Source organism: Artemia sp. Qi Xiang Cuo, chromosome 15, assembly GCF_049724085.1.
Source record: "Artemia sp. Qi Xiang Cuo chromosome 15, ASM4972408v1, whole genome shotgun sequence".
NCBI classification, from domain to species: domain Eukaryota; kingdom Metazoa; phylum Arthropoda; class Branchiopoda; order Anostraca; family Artemiidae; genus Artemia; species Artemia sp. Qi Xiang Cuo.
This window is the reverse complement of record NC_142808.1, coordinates 66,290,779-66,310,055: the sequence shown is the minus strand read 5'-3', so window position 1 is coordinate 66,310,055 and position 19,277 is coordinate 66,290,779.

Sequence of the window (19,277 nt, the reverse complement as noted above, 5' to 3'; positions counted from 1 at the left end):
TGGTCTTTTTAATAGTCAAAATAGATTGGAAGGCAACTAATCCCCCTTCCACGCCCACCATTTCCCCAAACACATCCAATCGGTATTTTGAGATAGCCATTTTGTAACATAGTTGAAAGTTCTGCAAATTAGGTCTTTGAGGATGATAACCCTATCAGAGCCCTCAGGGCAAGGGTTGTAAATTATGCCCTGGGGGCATATAAGGTTTTTATAGAATGCCTCATTGTAGAAACTTCAAAACGGGCTCATTTGATTAGAAATTGAAAGGGCTAGTGCCCATTTTAACAGTCAAAAGTGATTGGAGGGCAACAAACCCCCCTCTTGCGCTCGAGATTTCCCCAAACAGATCCAATCAAAATTTTTAGATAGCCATTTTGTTCAACGTAGTTTAAAGTTCTGGAAATAATATCTTTGATGATGACAAACCCCTCACACCCCTCAGGGCAGGGGTTTTAAGCTATGCCCTGGGGGCAGATAAGGTTTTTATAGATAGCTTTGTTGTAGAAACCTCAAAAAGAGCTCATTCAATTGGAAATTGAAAGGGCAAGTGCCCTTTTTAATATTTGAAAGTGACTGGAGGAAAAATAACCCCCTTCTCACGCCCACCATCTCCCCAAACAAATCCAATCAAATTTTGAGATAGCCCTTATGTTCAATGTAGTTGAAAGTTCTGGAAATTAGGATTTTAAGGATGTTAACCCCCTCCCCCCCCACTCCTCAGGGCAAAAGTCGTAAGCTATGCCCTGGGGTCATATCCGGTTTTTATAGATAGCGTTGTTGTAGAAACTTCAAAAAGGGGTCCTTCAATTGGAAATTGAAAGGGCTAGTGTCCTTTTTAAAAGTCAAAAGTGATTGGAGGGCAACTAATCCCCCTCACATGCCCACCATTTCCCCAAACACATACAATCAAAATTTTGAGAGAGCCATTTTGTTCAATGTAGTTTAAAGGTCTGGAAATTAGGTTTTCGAGGATGACAACCCCCCTCCTCTTCAATCCTCAGGGCAAGGGTTGTAAGTAATGCCCTGGGGGTATATAAGGTTTCTATAGTAAGCTTTATTGTAAAAACTTCAAAAAGACTCACTTGATTGGAAATTGAAAGGGTAACTTCCCTTTTTAATAGTTGAAAGTGATTGGAGGGCAAATAACCCCCCTTGCAAGACCAACATTTTCCCAAACACATTCAATTAAAATTTTGAGATAGCCATTTTCTTCAACGTAGTGAAAAAATCCGGAAATTATAAATTTGAGGATGAAAAATCTCCCTAAACAACAGGGCAAAGGTTGTAATCTATGCCCTATGGGAATATAAGGTTCTTATATAAGGTTCGTTGTTGTAGAAACTTCAAAAAGGGTTCATTGAATTGGGAATTGAAAGGGCTAGTGCCCTTACTGATTCAAAAGCAATTGAAGGGTAAGTGACATCCCCTCCCCACACCCATATTTCCCCAAATACTAACAATCAACATTTTGATATAGCCATTTTGTTGACTGTAGTTGGAGGGTCTAGAAATTATGTCTGAGTATGACAACAACAACCCCCCCACAGCCCTCAGGGCTAAGATTGTAGGTTATGCCCTGGGGGCATATAAGGTTTTTATAGAAAGCATTTTTGTAAAAAAATTCAAAAAGGACTCATTTGATTGGAAATTGAGAGGACTATTGCCCTTTTTAATAGTTGAAAGTATTTGGAGGGAGAGTCAACCCCCTTGCCCATGCCCATCATTTCCCCAAACATTTATGGTCATTATTTTGATATGGCTATTTTCTTCATCATAGTTGTAAGGTCTTAAAATTATGTCTTTGAGGATGACAACCCTCACTCCATAGCCCTCAGGACAAAAGTTGTATGTGATGCCCTTGGGGCATATAAGGCTTTTATAGTTTTGTTGTAGAAACTTCAAAAAGCGCTCATTCAATTGGAAATGGAGAGGACTAGTGCCTTTTTTATTAGTCAAAAGTAAGAGGGCAATTAACCCCCCTAATGCCCATCATTTCCCCAAAACACTTCCAATCCAAATTTTGAGATAGCCATTTTGTTCAACATATTTGAAAGGTATGGAAATTATGTCTTTGAGGATAACAAATCCCCCAGCCCTCAGGGCAAGGGTTGTAAGTTATGCCCAGGGGTCATATAAGGTTTTTTTTTATAGAAAGCATGGTCATATAAACTTTGGAGGGGGCTTGTTGGATTTGTAATCAAATGCTCTAGTGCTCTTTTTAAGAGTCAAAGTGATTGGAGGGCAGCTATCCCCCTCCAAACACACACACGTTGTATTACCCTGAAATGCATCTAATAGAAATTTTAAGATAGCCATTCTATTCAAAATAGTCTAAATATCATAAAGCAAGGCTATGGGGTTGAAACAAACACAAGAGATTAGGGGCAAGGGGTACAAGTTATGCCCAGGGGGTATTTAAGGTCTTTATGGAAGGGATAATTGTTTAACTTTAGAAAGTGTCAGTCTTTTTCCCTGAAACAGAAAATGTCAATAAAACACAAACAGAAATTAATTAAAAAATACTTTCCACAATATAAGTTTTTCAAAAAAAAGCAAAGAACTCCATTAAACCGAAAACAAACTAAATAGAATCAAATAATTTACTAAGCATATAACTACCACAAATCAGCATCAATTAATAAATGAAACCCAAAGCAAACAGAAATTAAAATAGATAACAGATTCAAACTAAAAACAAGCAGAAATTAATATGAGTAGGGTTCTAAATCTGTATGCTTTTTAAAAGCTGGCATAAAATTTGTACTTTACTGAAAATAATTTGTTTAAATATTTTCATTTTATAAAAATTACATATAAGTGCATAGATGGGATGATACAGGGTTATTCTCTCCACCCCATTCTAGATTTTGAAAATAACTTTTATGGTAATTTTAATGAAATAATACCTTTGCTTTATACTTTCATTGAAACCTTCATGAAGAACAACTTTTGTGAATTTAAACCCTTGATTATACATTTTGGTATCATGTTTTGAAATGGAGAAACTACAATATTCATTATCTGACATAATTATGACATATCATCATAGTGAATCCATGCAGGTGCATTAGGTGACTGTGCTACATCAACTTAGCATTGGATTTTGAATTGCATTGAACATGGCAGATTTTTTTTCTTAGTTCTACCACATAATAAGGGTGAGCGGGAAGTGGAGCAAAGGAACCTTTATCAATAATAGGTAGGCTAAATATTTTTTTAATGTTTGTTACCATTCTACAGTTTCAGCTGTTCTTAAGGAAACCTCTTAGTATCAGAAAAAAGCACCATTTGATTTCTTAATTTGACAGGTATAATTCTAGTTTAGCTAATTTTTGCTATCTTGGAAAGGGGTTAGGTTAGGAAAATAAAACTTTCAGCATTGAATCCAGGGCCAAAAGCATACTCTGGGAAGGCATTGCAAAGCTTCCATGTTAACACTCTTCTGATTGAGAAGTCTTAGAAATTGCCCTACTTGGGAGGTCTACCTATTGAAATTTTAATAAACAACATCTTACCTTAATTTTCAGTTTCTTTTTCTTTGGTTTTAGTTCTGAAAATGCAATTCTAGTTATTTGAGTAGAATTTCAATCCATATAAATTTGCTTTCAAAGTTTAGGAAATGTGTGTGGATCTTTGAAACCTCATAAATTGGGATTGAGCAGAGATGTGAACCTAAAACCAGTTTTGTTGTAGCCTACTTCATTTAAGCAGAAGATCTATCTTACAAGGTTTCATTTTTTTATAGCACATGGATTTGTAAAGGTCATCAGAGGTCATGGCACTCTAAAGGGAGAAAGAAAGGAGGTAGTTACTTCAAAATACCTTCCCTGGACACACTTTAGTCTGTAGACCCATCCCTGAAAGTTTCATTTTCCTAACCTAATCCCTTTCCAAGACAACAAAAATTAGCTAAACTAGAATTGTACCCTATGACAATCCCCCTAATGATCCCATATATAGCTCTGACAGTTTATTTTATTATTATTGAACACTGTTAAATGGGTAATTATTTAGCTGTGGCCCACTCATAAGTAGACATGTTAAGAAAACAATTCTTACTTTAAAATATGAATAATGATCCTAGTTCTTATATTATCCAAGGGGAGAACCTTTATCATCAAGTCTTTCCTCTAAAAATCCTCAAAACTAAAAGTTTGCAAATATCATCACGCTTTCAATTCAATGCTTAAGTTTTTTTAAATTGCCGCTTTAAATTGCCACCTAATAAATTCTTTTATAGATAGCACTCATTATTGTCTTTTATTTTATTTTTATTTATATATATTAGTGGCGCCGTTAGAATAGCTGTGGCAACGGGCTACTATATGGAGAGGACATACAACAGAGATGTTTAGATAGTCGACGAGAATTGGCAAATGTGGAAAAGCAGTGGTGTAAATACAAAATATTCATAGCAGTTAGGTTAGGTTAGGTTAGGTTGGGTCAGGTTAGGTTAGGTTAGAAATTCACAATTTCTATAATCTCAATATACCACTACTTTTTCTTTAAACACGTTTTTCGACACATGTGTTAAACACGTGCTAAGCGCTATCTATAAAACGACTTATTTGGCAGCAGTTTACAGCGGCAATTTCAAAAGACTTAAGCATTGAATTAAGAACCTGGTGATATTTGGAAACTTTTTCAGTTTTCAGGATTTTGAGAGGAAAGACTTGATGATAAAGGTTCTCCCCTTGGATAATATAAGAACTAGGATCATTATACATATTTTAAAGTAAGAATTGTTTTCTTAACATGTCTACTTATGAGGGGGCCAAAGCTAAATAATTACCAAAAAGTTTTCAAAGTGATTAAAGTGTCCAACTACTGGGTGTCTTACCCTATATGCCAATTCAGGGTTAGGTTAGGTATAGCCTATATAGGGGGGGGGGGGGCTGAAATTCATTTCTGATAGAAATGCTTATTATATTTGTAATCAGCATAAAAAATGGCATCAAATGGTGTATTCACTTTATTTGAAACTCAATAATATGATTTGGTATATATTGACCTGATTTGGTAGATATTAACCAACTTTTTGACATTTAAACTACTCTAATTACTGTATTATACCACCTAGAAACTTAATTTTTGTATCAAAAAATTTTTGAAGAATTTCTGAACAAGTAGGTTACTAATTCAAATAGTTTCACTTGTACAGTGCCTCCTATTTTTGAATTTACTAACAAGTGACAATTCTGCCTAAACTCGGACATACAAATGGCTCATTGTAAATAGTGATTGAAATAGTATAAAAGACTATGTCCAAGAATAGGCAGGTGGCTGACTACTGGGTGTCTTACCCTATAGGGGGGGGGGGGGCTGAAATTCATTTCTGATAGAATTGCGTAGTATATTCGTAATCAGCATGAAAAAAGGCATCAAATGGTGTATTCACTTTAGTCCAAACTCAATAATATGATTTGGTATATATTGGCCCCAAATCATATTATTGAGTTAGGAATAAAGTGAATACACCATTTAATGCCTTTTTTTATGCTGATTACAAATATAATAAGCATTTCTATCAGAAATGAATTTCAGCCCCCCCCCTATATAGGCTATACCTAACCTAACCGTGAACTGGCATACATGGGGGGGGAGGGGGCTGAAATTAATTTCTGATAGAAATGCTTATTATATTCGTAATCAGCATAAAAAAAGGCATCAAATGATGTATTCACTTTAGTCCAAACTCAATAATATGATTTGGTAGATATTGACCTTTTTTGTAACAAGACATTTCTTAATGCAAAAAGAACCAGTTCCAAAAAACAGGAAGGCAAAATAGCTTGTAATAAAGGCTGGTGAAAATTGTACCAGCTAGTTTTAAACAACAACAAGAAGAATCTTTTTCTAAATTGACCATTCTTCTATTGTTGTCCCGTATTCTCACAGCCTAGGCTATATGCACATGTGGCCTATGTGAATTTCATTTTTATGCAAGCAAATCATTTGTTGGTTAAAATTTGTGGTAAATTTTCAAACCAACGATACTTTGAAGCCCAGCGCCCAAAGAACCCAAATTCATTAATACTTTAGCACCCAGAACCCACAGCTCCCAACTTGAAAAATAAATACTAGCATTACCTTTAGCACAGCAAATTTATAGTCCATTTCTTCTTTAAATAACGATTTAAAAAAGTATCATATCTAAAGTTAGCAAATCACAGATGTTGCGGGCATACACAAAAGAATTCTACTATTCACAAAGATATATTCAATTTATGTCAGCAAGTGCATTGTGTCGGCAAGGTGAATATGGCAAAGAGAGATCATTTATCAATTACAGGAGAGGAGATTTGACTTCTGTCGGCAAACGCATTTCACAAAGAGGCATTTTGCGTGTTACAAATATTCGAGATATGTCATTCAGTGTTGGCTCCTGACAAATTAAAATGCTTGTATTACATACATGCAGGCTTTGGCCTTGCTTGGCCCCGCTTGGGCTTATTATGCCATATACAATATTTTTATTCAGTGAAAAACAATTTTCCAAGAATTTACCATAAAATGTAATAGGTGCCCCACTGATAAAAGACTGTAACTTTTTTATTTAACAAAACTAGTTGCCCAAGAACCCAAACAAAGATAGATCATATTAAATTAAAGGAGGGGAGATTTGACTTCTGTCGGCAAACGCATTTCACAAAGACGTATCAAGTTACAGGAAAGATCAACTTTGGGTGTTACGAATATTCAAAATATTTCATTCAGTGTCAGGTCACATACACATATTATTCAATAAACACCAGATCGCATGGGATTTTGCGAGTTCGCGAGTTCCTTGCGCTTTTTCTTCTTTGCCTCCAGTAAATGCGTTAATTTTGACGTTTGATTTCATTGAGATTTTGAGAATTGTTATTTCATGTTGCAAGAAAAGACTTAGTGACAAGCTGAATTTGCGCTTCCACAGGTATGTTATTTTTATAAGATGCTTCTTTCTGATATTATTTTAGATGTAGAGATTTTAAGGGGAATTTTCACCAGGTTGGAATTGTCTAGGGTATCTTTCCGTTGGGGTGGGGGGGGGGGGGGTTCCACGGGAGAAAGTTTCTTAGGAAAATTTTATCTGGGATCAACTTTATACTAGGAATGGGGTATTTGCGGAAAAAATTTTTTGCACAGAGAAGGGGATTTTCTGCATTATTTAAAAACAAACAGAAATTCTTTCATATGAAAATGAGCTACAAAAAAAAATTCATTTGAAATTGACCGCAAGGATGTTTCATTGTGGAGGGGAGGGGACTAATGTACAGGAGAAGACCTGCCAATGGAGGGGAAGCCAGTTTTTTTGCCAATTTTTCTTCACAATCGGAAATCAAATAAAAAAAACATTTTTTTTTCAGCTGAAAGTAAGGAAGAACAAAGAATCTTGAAACTAACCTAACATATTGCTTATATGAGAATGGGGGGGGGTGGCACCCTCCTCATTACCTCGCTGTTTACGTTGAATTTTGTCTTTTTGCCCCAGTTCTTTAAAACTACTCATAAAACACAAGGGCCATTTAATTGGAATAATAAACCCTTTTAAAATATTCTAGAAAAGTCAAAATTTAGCGTAAAGAAAGAGGTATTGAGACAGCAGCAACCCCCCTCATGTAAGCAATGATTTCTGTTCGTTTTAAATTTTGATGTTGCTTCTTACTATCAGGTGAAAAAACTTTTTTTAAAATTTAATTATATACCAAAGATTCATAATCATAAAAGAAATACATTAAAGAAATTAGTTAAAGGTTGTTCTGGGTACCCAGCTGACTGTCCGTATTTCAAACAATAGGCCATATGAAAAATATGGTTCAATACTGCTCTCTATGGCTATAATGAAAGAAAGGTTGAGGGCACGTTTTGAAAGGTTGAGTCTCTAGGGCACGTTTTGCGGATGAAGGATGACAGATTACCGAAGATTGTTCTTTTCAGCCAACTGTCTAAGGCTAAGCGGAAAGCAGGTCGTCCTGGTCTGGGGTGGGAGGACGCCATAAGAAAAGTATTTAAAGGAAATGGGAACTTCGTGGGTGGGTGTAAAAAGGTGGGGCTTTGAATAGAATGGGATGGAAAAGGAGCGTGCGTAACTGTGTTGGCCTCAGGCGGCTTGGTGCTGCGGTGAGTTGTTAGTAGTATTAGTGGAAAAGATACATAAAAACAAGGTCAATGTTTAGCAATATAAAAGTGATTTATAAAAAAAACATGCAGACTACCCTCTTCTCTCTTTTGTGAATGAAGGTTATTCATTCTTCTAAAATATTTTTGTCAAAGTTCGTGTATTATCTTTAGTCTTTAAAAATTACTATTATCGCCAATTCGTTTTTCAAAAAAGATTATCATCACAGCCCCTGCTAGGTCTTTGTGCCCGGTTGTTTTTGCCACCAAAAAATGTTTCTGAGGGGCTCATATTTAGCAAGCAGTTTCATACGAGACCTGGTATTTATTTTAAAATATGAATCTATGTTGGGTCCTGACAAATTAAAATGTGTGTATCACATACATGCAGACTTTGGCCTCGCTTGTGCTTATTATGCCACATACAGCGTTTTTATTAAGTGAAAACAATGTCCCGAAGATTTACCATAAAATGCAAAATGTGCCCCATTGTTACAGGACTTTGTGACTTTTTTATTTAACAAAACCAGTTTTTCTTAGTGCCCAAGTAATAAAATTCCATGTGTAAGGCCAAAGAATTAGAACGAGGTTCATTTTCATGTCAAACTGGGAGTGCTCTCATCAGACAGATGAAACACTTCAAACGAGATGTCACTCGACAAAATTCGGAGCACAAACTCAATTTGTTTAGAACCAAGGCGATTTTCAGGGATCACATACTTTTTGAGGGATTAAACCATGTCTGCTTGACTAGTAGCTCATTTGAAAGCCCATTTATCGCTGATTCATAATATATATGTTTTACGGCGTTTAAGAGTCTTGAATTCAATTTATTTCCCAAATAGAGTTTTTCTAAATAATTCAAAATGCTTGTATTACAAAAATCGGGCGTTGGCCTTTTTTGGCTTTTTATGCCATATACAGTGCCCCATTGTTACAGCTCTTTCTGACTTTCTCATTTAATGAAATAATATTTTTTTTATAATAAAAGAATAAATAAAACAATTAAATAAACCAATTTTTTCAACTGAGAGTAAAGCGCAACATTGAAACTCGATACAAACAGAAATTATTTATATATGAATGGGTTGTCTCCTTCCTTCATACGTTGCTCTTTGCGCTAAAGTTTATCGCACTTTTTAAAAACCCTCCGACTCATATTAAACGGCCCTTGTGTTTTATGATTCGTTTAAAAAAAAAAAATGGGACAAACGGTCAAACTTCAGCACAAGGAGCAGGATATTGAAGAGGGCGGAAAACCCTTCATATACGGAATAATTTCTGTTCATCTTGAGTTTCAATAACGCTCCTTATCATTTCTAAGTGTTTTTTTGAATAATGTCGGTAAATCTGGCCCACCCAGTATGAAAAATTCCTCTCCTCACAGGAAATTTCTCCGTGGAAAGTCCCTCCCACGAAAAAAAACCTTAAAATTCTTTCCGGACAGTTCTATTCTTGCTGAAAAACCACCTTCCTCTTCGCAAAATTTGTTGCAGACGATTCAGCCTGAAAAACTTTCCTTAGCATACTGTCATTTGAAAAAAGACTAAGCTCTAATCGTTTTTCTGATCACTTCGGAAATCCCCTTCCATGGAATTTTTACGGAAATCAAAACAAGCTTAAAATTTCCGTCTGGAAAATGTTCATATTCAAAATTTTGTTTCCAAGGAGAAAGTAAGATAAGTAAAAAATATTTTTTATAGAAATTCTGTATATTCCCCCCAGTGAAAAAATTTCCAGTGGAAATTTAATTCCCCGGGACAATTATCCCCAGTTAATCTCACCCTAAGTAAAAAGCCCCCCCCCCCCAAAAAAAAATGTGTTTATACTTTTTCAATAACAAATAACATACATAAACAATGTACAAATTCTATAACTTAAGGACCTATCCCAAGGGGCTCTGGGGTGGGGGCGGATCATTTCAATCTAAAGGTACAGTTTTGGAACCTTTCAACTATGCTGTAAAAACAGCGATTTCTCTCCCGATGATCTTGAACTTTTGGCTCAATATTGACATTTCTGGCCACAAGAACCATCTAAATAGGTCACGGCTTTAAAAAAGAATTCGTATTTTTTCCAGAGTGGCTGTATTGAACCTGTTGTGACATCATGACATCAAGAAAAGGCTCAAACTGCCTGCGGTTAGAAGACAAGCGACAATGGGAATCCATATATAGAAGCCAGCCGAGAGCCGGGGCTCGGTGGCGAAGTCGCCAGGCTCCCAGTGCTATATACATAAATATATATATATATATATATATATATATATATATATATATATATATATATATATATATATATATATATATATATATATATATATATATATATATATATATATATATATATATATATATATATATATATATATATATATATATATATATATATATATTTTTTTTTTTTTTTTTTTTTTTTTTTTTTTTTTTTTTTTTTTTTTTTTTTTTTTTTTTTTTTTTTTTTTTTTTTTTTTTTTTTTTTTTTTTTTTTTTTTTTTTTTTTTTTTTTTTTTTTTTTTTTTTTTTTTATATATATATATATATATATATATATATTTTTATATATATATATATATATATATATATATATATATATATATATATATATATATATATATATATATATATATATATATATATATATATATATATATATATATATATATATATATATATATATATATATATATATATATATATATATATATATATATATATATATATATATATATATATATATATATATATATATATATATATATATATATATATATATATATATATATATATATATATATATATATATATATAAATTTTCTCGATAACGGCTTAATATTTTTTATTGGATTTTATGGGATTTTCTTGCCTATAAAGACTAACTAGGTAGGTTACGAGTCTGAGAAAAATTCCTTAAGAGCCAGAATTTTGGATAAAAAGATAATTACACAAGAAAAATATGATCGAGAGTGAAAATCATATGATTAGCGTCATACTTATGAGTACATTTCAAGATAATAAAAAATTTATATCGTTTCCTGAAATTTTAGTGAAAAATTTAAATGAAGAACAAATACATACAGTCAGAATACTTCCGTCAGCAACAATTACAACGCGTCAAAAGCAATTTGATGGCAATTGGAAACCAAAAATGATTAAACATTTACGACATATCGTACAATTCCAATTGGAGGTCAAACTTTGAGAGATCATTTTTGTCACTTCTTACTTATGCTTATAAGTGAGGTGATAGTTTGAGCCAACGATGGTTTAAAAGCCAAAAAGATTATGCAACAGCAAAGGTGTATCGAGGACTTTTGTTCGGGAGAAAAAGGGCTTTGAAAAACGCATCAAAAATTTGTTTTTGTGATTTTGTTAAGTTTTCAGAGCCAGATAATATTTTAGGTGGGAGTTTTCCTATCCCCTCTCACAAAAATCATGAATCTGCCCTTGCCTGCTGCACATTATTTATGCCAGTTAAAATCTTTATTTTAATAGGTGCCGTGAAGGTAAGCTAAATGCTGTGAAGGGAAAATATCTCCCCGGCTGGTTGTTTTCCAATTACTTTCATCTTGTAATAAAAGGACTAGAACTCTCAATTTATGATCAGACGATCATCCTTCGAAGTTTCTACGACCATGAAATGGAGATCAGTATGAGGAAGAAACAGTCCTCTTCCTATACTCTTTACTTACATAATAACAATACGGACTATTAGGGGAGTGGGGGTAAGGTTAGGTTACTTTACCCCCACACCTCCCTAATTTGCAACTATATAGCCCAAGTTATATTATTATATAAACTAAAGTTTTATTTTCATCATCATATTTTGGCACATTTCATTAGGATTAACGTACCTTAACTTTTTGGGTATGATCCGTATAATTAACAAGTGCCTCTTTATTTTTAAGAACCAATAAGACCGATGCTTATTGAAATTTGTGAAGAGTGGGACACATTTGTTCCATGGAATTATAAAAAGGCCATTTTCAAAATTGTCGCTGGTGTCCCTCTAATTATACTAGCTCAAATAGAGTAAAAGAAAAATGGTTTCTAAATTTTTGGGGAAAAAACTGGGGTTTTGGATCGACAAGGGAAAAAAATTTAAAAAGAAAAAGCGAACATTTCGATTAGAGTAGAAAGGGGTGCTACTCCCGTACTAACCACGTGGTTTATGGTTTTTGTCAGTGAGAAAGAAAAAACAGAAATTTTCTCAATTGAAAAAACAGGAATTTTCTCACTTTTATGGATGTTTCTTGGACGACGGTTATCAGTGTTGGTCAATTTATTTGTTGTTATTCATGGATGTCAAACGTAATTCATGTCTGTTTTATGGTTTTTGTCAGTGAGAATGGAAAAACAGTTTTTTTCTCACTTTGATGGATGTTTTCTGGATTATTAAGTCTAACGGGGACAGGGTCAATGACACTTCTTTCAAGATCTTGTCGTGGTTGTTGTTTTGGTAAAGTGCACGCTAGGGGCACAAGTTATTCCGTCCAGGAATTATGAAACAGTTATATAACCTGTTTACTTTTCAGCTAATCAGTGAGTCGGTTAAAAATGCTTTATCAGCCCAACAGATGCTAGCTTACATATGGCTTTACCCGTTAATTAACAATTAAACCTTGATATTTAGTATAGAAAGGACATGCACTGTGATTAAATTATTAAAAGGTATTGTGCCACAGTTGAAAGAACAAGAGCAGGTATTATTGATGAGCTTGAAGCTTTGGGAACCTCACTTTACCTTGTAAGTTTTGTTTTGGTTCATTTTCATTTTTTATTTTCGAAATAAAATTATTTTCCTTGGTCACCCTCCAGTATATCTAAGTCCCCCCTCCCCTCCCCGCCACTCCCCAGTCTGCTATCTTTATACTCACTGGAAAACATAAATTATATTCTTTTTACCAAATATACCTAACCCCTCCCCCACAGTTTTACAACGATAATTCTCGCAATAGAAATAATTGTCTTTTCGATAAATTCTTGCTTTTCTGTATTGTGATTTAAAGTCTCCACTGACTTCTGTCAATTCTTAAGGCATTATGCCGCTCTGTTTTGACATAATGCTCTGCGCGAGGTTATAATGAGTTTTTTCCCCTTTTCCTGTGTGTTTACGAAAGCGGCGGCCAAGTCAAAGGAACTGTCTCTCCGTCAAATTAAAACACTTTCAGACAATTGCAATAATTAAGCGCATGCCTATGCAATCTCTATTTGGAGAAGTGAAACGGATTATTTTCAAATTAAGGTCTAACAATAATTTTGGGACATTATGTAATCTGGGTGGGTGGGGGCAATGCCTCGCTTCAAACAGTTTCGTTGTAAGGACATTATGTAAAAGGGGTAGGAAGGGAGCTATGCCTCAATTCTTTTGCCCTCATTGTAAAATGAAAACAAACTGTTTCTTCGCATGAAAAGTAAGGGGGGATTCATGGTGTAGACATTTACATCCCTATGAAAAGAAAAGTAATGTTTAAATATAAGCGTTGCGTCTCTAGGCATGGGTTTATTTTTTTTCAAGCTTTCTTTATATAAAGTTTATCTTATATTAACACGATGGGGAGTAAAAAATATGGTTTCTAACTTTGATATGCAAGTATATAAAGAAAATTATGTATGAGTTTGTATGAAGCTTATATTATGCGTAAATTTAATATAATTTTAACATATGTATTCAAAACTTAGGCATATAGGCCGCTGGGCTAACGATCTTTTTTTTATTTAGTTTAAACCCTATAGACTGGAACATTTAATTTTTTTCAAAATGGTAAAAATAAAAACATTGATTTCTATCCTAAGGCTATAGACTGCTGATTGTCATGATTTATTTTTTCACAAGTTGTCTAATAAAAACGTTTGATTTCTAAGCCTAATATATTTCTCGCGAAATTTTTACTTTTTGCTTTGCTGAAAAAGGGTGGAGGAGGGGGCTTCTTTGAGATAAATACTTTTCTAGACAAATTTATGTTGGACAATAAATTCTTTAGAAGGGGGTAATAATTTTTATTCTGTAAAAAAAGGGGGAAATTATTTTCCATACTAAATTTTTTCTTCTTTTAAGGACAATAGTGAAGAATGTGTGTCGCCTCCCACTAAAAGAGCTAGGGTTCAAGATAAAACCCCTACGAAGCAACAGTTGTTCAATATGGCCGTTGGCTGAAACCCCCACGCTCCACGCTGCCTGCCCAAGTTTCATCTGTGCAGGCAACAATGCAGCCTGGCAGAAAATTAAAGAGCGAGTGGGCGGCTGCTTTCCATGGACCTTTAATACCTGTCCCGTCTACACAAGAGCGTTATGTTACCGCACCGTCCATCCTCCAACACGCGCTACCCGGGCCATCTGGCACTCAAGTGCAGCCAGGATTTGCAAATGTGAGTATTTTTACCTCTAGTTATAGAAATATATATCTATTTCTTCCAATTTTTTTTTAGTCTTTTCTTTTCCACTATTTTTCAACACTGTAAAAGTGTCTCTCAGAGATATTTGAAAAAATTTATTTTCTCTATAGTCCTACACCCCTTGTTTTAAATTTCTCTGCTCCCCCTCCCTCGGAGATATCTAAATATAATGTTGTTGTTTTTTTTTGCAAAGAAATCGCTCTTTTTCTAATCTTTTCAATTTTCTCTGTTCCCCCCATTGTAGGCATCTTCGCTATTTTCAACCTTATAATAATATTTTTAGCTAATTTTAAAGTTTACTGCTATCTCACCTTTTGAAACTCAAAATGCTATTTTTCCCTGAAGAATATTAGTTTTAATTTTTGGCATAAGGCTCCGCACAAGCATATAAATAGAGAAACGGTTTCATGCAGACAATTGCAATAATTAAGCGCAGGCCTATGCAATCTCTATTTGCTGGAGAACCGGTGAAACGAGTTATTTTCAAATTAAGTACTAAAAATATATTTAGGACAGGGCTGACCGAGGGGGGGCGGGGGATAGGCCTCAATTCTATCACCACCAAAGTAAAAAAAACTGTTTCTTCACGCGTTGGTGAACGGGTATGGGAACCGGGAATTCGCAAAGAAAAAGATAGCTTTTTGCGCCGTGGCGGCTGGGAAGCGCCGATGGGCCCGAGAAGCGGTACTCCCCGCGCCGCGAGAAGCACTTCGGGAAAGCGCCGCGATGGCTGGCTCGGAGAGGGAGCATTAAATATTGGAAATTGGGGGGAGTTGTTTGAACAAAATCAAACAGTGCCTTCTATGTAATGTGTTTTAGATTGTAAATATCTTATATTAAGTTGGAAATTTGAACTTTCAGAATATCGATAGAGTCGGGAAAAGTGAATTAACCAAATGCTACTAAGTGCATACTGCTACTACTACTACTACTAAGCGCGTTTTTAATAATACGTAAATAATAATCCAAATTTAAAAACAGTAGGGGTGATTTGAACGCTTTGAAAATAAGCTATTTTTCATTTATAGGTTGCATTGGTCCAATCCTCGTCGTCATCATCATCATCATCATCATCCTCATCTGTGGTAGAAGTTATGGACGTACCTTTGGGGCTCTCAAAAAATTCATCATGGAGCGACTGTGTACTGGAAATTCCAGATAATATTGATGATTTTTTAAATGATTTTCTTTTAAATGTAGATAATAGCGCAGTTGAGCAGGGGGACTTGAGTTAAAACAACTTGTAGCTTTTGGACGATTTTACAAATGAATTAACTGGGAACCCTCCTCCTCTAGCCTCCGAAGCACCAACTAAACCACTCCAAACAACTGCAGTGGATCATTCCCATCCCCAAACTATTCAACACGGTGGAGGGGGAGGGGGTTTTAATTATATACAAGCGGGGGAGGGGGGTAATGTCCAATTTACAACATTTCCAGACTTTCAGCTGTCAAATTCGATATTAAATGCAATAGCTGTCTACACTGCAACTTTTGGGGATCCGTTTAAGTCACTTATGGGGGGGGGGAAATTTTGTGTTTGACCCCGTAGAAATTGTGCATGAATATGTAGATAAAATTCGTGCACTGCTGGTAAACCAAATTCAATTGTGGGGAGGGGGAGGGATTCAATGAAGGTTTCAATTGTTTTAAAGATGTCTTATTTAAATGAGGGGAAAAGTGAAGTTTGCCACCATTGTATACATTCCGAGATTCGTTTGATTTATCAGAATTTAGAAAATTTTGAGAGTGTTTTTGCGAGTGGATTGGTCAAATTATTGTGCATCTTGAGAACTAAAATGAAAATGGGAGCGGCTCTGTAGTTCTTTATGTTGAAAATTTAAGTGTGAATATTTGTAAATTTAAGAAAGATTTTATTTTAAGAGGGGGGGCTGGGTCTGATAGGTCAATAGTTTTAAATTATAATCCAGATTTAGTAGGTTGTCGTGGTGTACAGCGGATTTGTTTTGAAACAGGTCAAAAATGTGTCAAGTACGCTTTCTTCATATCAGCATTAAAGCCTCTAGCACGTGACGCTACCAAGACGAATTTAGACGATTGGGCTGTACGTGGGAAGGAAGGGTCCAATTTTCCCATTGTAGATTTCACTTCTTTAGAGGGGAAATACCCAGTAACGCTAAGATCTATTGATATTTTTGAAAGGGCTAATGTCCCTTTAAATATCGGCGTTACTGTGGTTCAGTATGAAACTGAATTTGAACATGGGGTTCGTTTAAAAAAGAAGGGGGTGGTTTTCCCAGTAAGCGGCCCGTCAATTGATTTGGTCAAACACTGGAAAGGTTGTTGTATACACCACCATCTAGTGACTTTGCCAATTCAATTGGCCATTTTAACCCGATCACAGACATCAGTAGAGTTCAGGGGGGTGGTAAGCATTTGGGGACCCGTTTCTAATGTCCAACATACCAGTCACAATTCTGTAGTGATAATAAACTAAGGGGATCACATGAAGTATTAGACGGCATGGCTATAAGACAGAGAAAACGGTTTCAGGGGATAGGGCCATTTTACGCTTTAAAAATTTTCAAAACACCCTCCTCCAGTGTAACAAAATAATTTTAGACTGTGAAGCTAAGCTGGTGGAGGTGAATGATCCTCGATTTCCAAACCGAATCAAAGAACATCAGGCTATTGCAGTGTCCTACGCCCATGCCCAAAGAGACAGTTCTAACACCATACGGGTGTTAGAAATAGTAGAACCATTGGATGAGGAGGACGAGTGCAAGATCAAGGCACTGACCAGATTAATTGGCACAGCTAATGGCTCTATTTCTCGTTTGAGAAATACCCATTATCTAATGGTGTTGTCTGCAGAGGATCGTCTCGCGATTAACAATAGAAAAATATGTTGGGTTTGTAAGGGGGAGTTTGAAGAGGGGGATAAAGAGACTAAAGGGTAAAGAGGGGGAAAGTCAGAGACCATAATCACTTGTGGCAGGAAATATCATCTGGGGGTAGTAATTTTAGAGGGGTAGCGCATCAATCGTGTAACTTAAATGTTAGCCAACAGTTTTTTATTCCAGTTTTTTCCACAACTTAAATTATGACTTAAAATTTATTTTACCGGCACTGGCACGTATGCATAGGGAGGGAGGGGGAGTAGATAGTCCATGGGTAAAAAGTTCATTTACCTATAACATTATTCCCAAATCGGCCGAGAAGTTGTTGCTTCTCGAGCTGAAATGGCAGGCAGTGGATAATGGGCATACGTGTTGGAATAAAATCATGTTTTTAGATTATTTTAGTTTTTTTCCCCAGGCATTGATTAAATTGATTCAAGTGCATAAAAGCGAAAATTTTTATAGCTTTCCCTTTCTTAAACAGAACTTTCCAGATAGTTAAATGTATGACCTATTGACCTGCAAAGGTGTATACGCATACGACTATTACTGTTCTGGCGCTCGCTTAAGCGAGGTGAAACTACCTCCAATTAAAGCGTTTTACAATTCACTGACCAGTAGTGAATGCACAGCCGAGGACTATGAGTTTGCCAAGAAGGTTTATGGGCTAAGGGGAATTGTAAAAATGGGTGGGATTATTGTAGACTGTATTTGGCCAGTGACGTTTTAACTCTGTTGGATATAGTCTGCAAGAACACAGACCAAATCTATTCAGAGTTCGGGTTAGATATAGGCTACTATTTTTCCACGCCATATTTGGTGATGGATTTGATTTTAAAAATTAGTAGGGAGGAAATAGGCCTAATCACCGATTTAGATCAGCACCTTTTTGTAGAGCGTTCAATGAGGGGAGGGTATGTTTTTCAAGGGGGCCGCGTCTTGTCAACCGATCCGAGCGGACAAAACAGCAGCACCGGTGCAAAGTCAAATGCAGTGTTCTTGGACATGAACTCATTGTACCCCTCGGCAATTTCTCAATACTCTTTGCCGTGTGGGAACTATCAATGGCTTGAGAATCCTTGTGAGTTCCCCGACATTACCACCGTCGAGGACAATGGGCCACAAGGATGGTTCTTTGAAATTGACGGGCACATTCCGCTGGCGCTTCACGATTCAATCAGAGATTTTGTTTTTCCCTGTATCAATCAACCCGTGAGCAGGGACTCACTGAGCCCCTACAATCGATCATTGGTCGAGGATATGGGGATGCACTGGACCCCCTCTAAGCAAAAACTGATTGCTAATTTGGACCCTAAGGAGAATATTGTTTTTCACCATGTGCTTTTGCACTGGATGGTGAGCAATGGTTTCAAGATCACCAAAATACATAGTGCCCTGCAGCTCAATCAGCGACCATATTTGAAGACGTTTATCGACACTTTTGTTGATAAAAGCTCTAGGGCAAACTCCAGAGTAGAGAAGGAAATGTATAAACTCATTCTAAATTCAGCGTTTGGCAAAATGTGTGAAAGCGTACGTAACAGGTCTCGCTGCGACGTCATGACTGACCCTCTAGAGTGTGCACGAATTATTGCAGATCCCAATTTTACATCGTTCACGAGCATAGAGGCTGGTATGGTTCTTCTACACAGGAAAAAGCGAAATGTGGTACTGAACAAGAATATAGCGGGTGGCAGTTCAGTACTATAAATTTCCAAAAAGCTCATGTTGTCATTTTCTTAAAATGTGTGCAAGGTGCAATGGCCACGGGAGGGGAAGGTTCAAGTTTACTATGGGGAACCAGGTTCTCGTCTGTTAAAGGTAAATGGGGCCGAAGATTTATTGGGTGATCTAGAAAAGGGGGAACACATCAGCTCGCGGATGGATTTCACCAACTGGAATCAATCCCTCTACCCCGAGT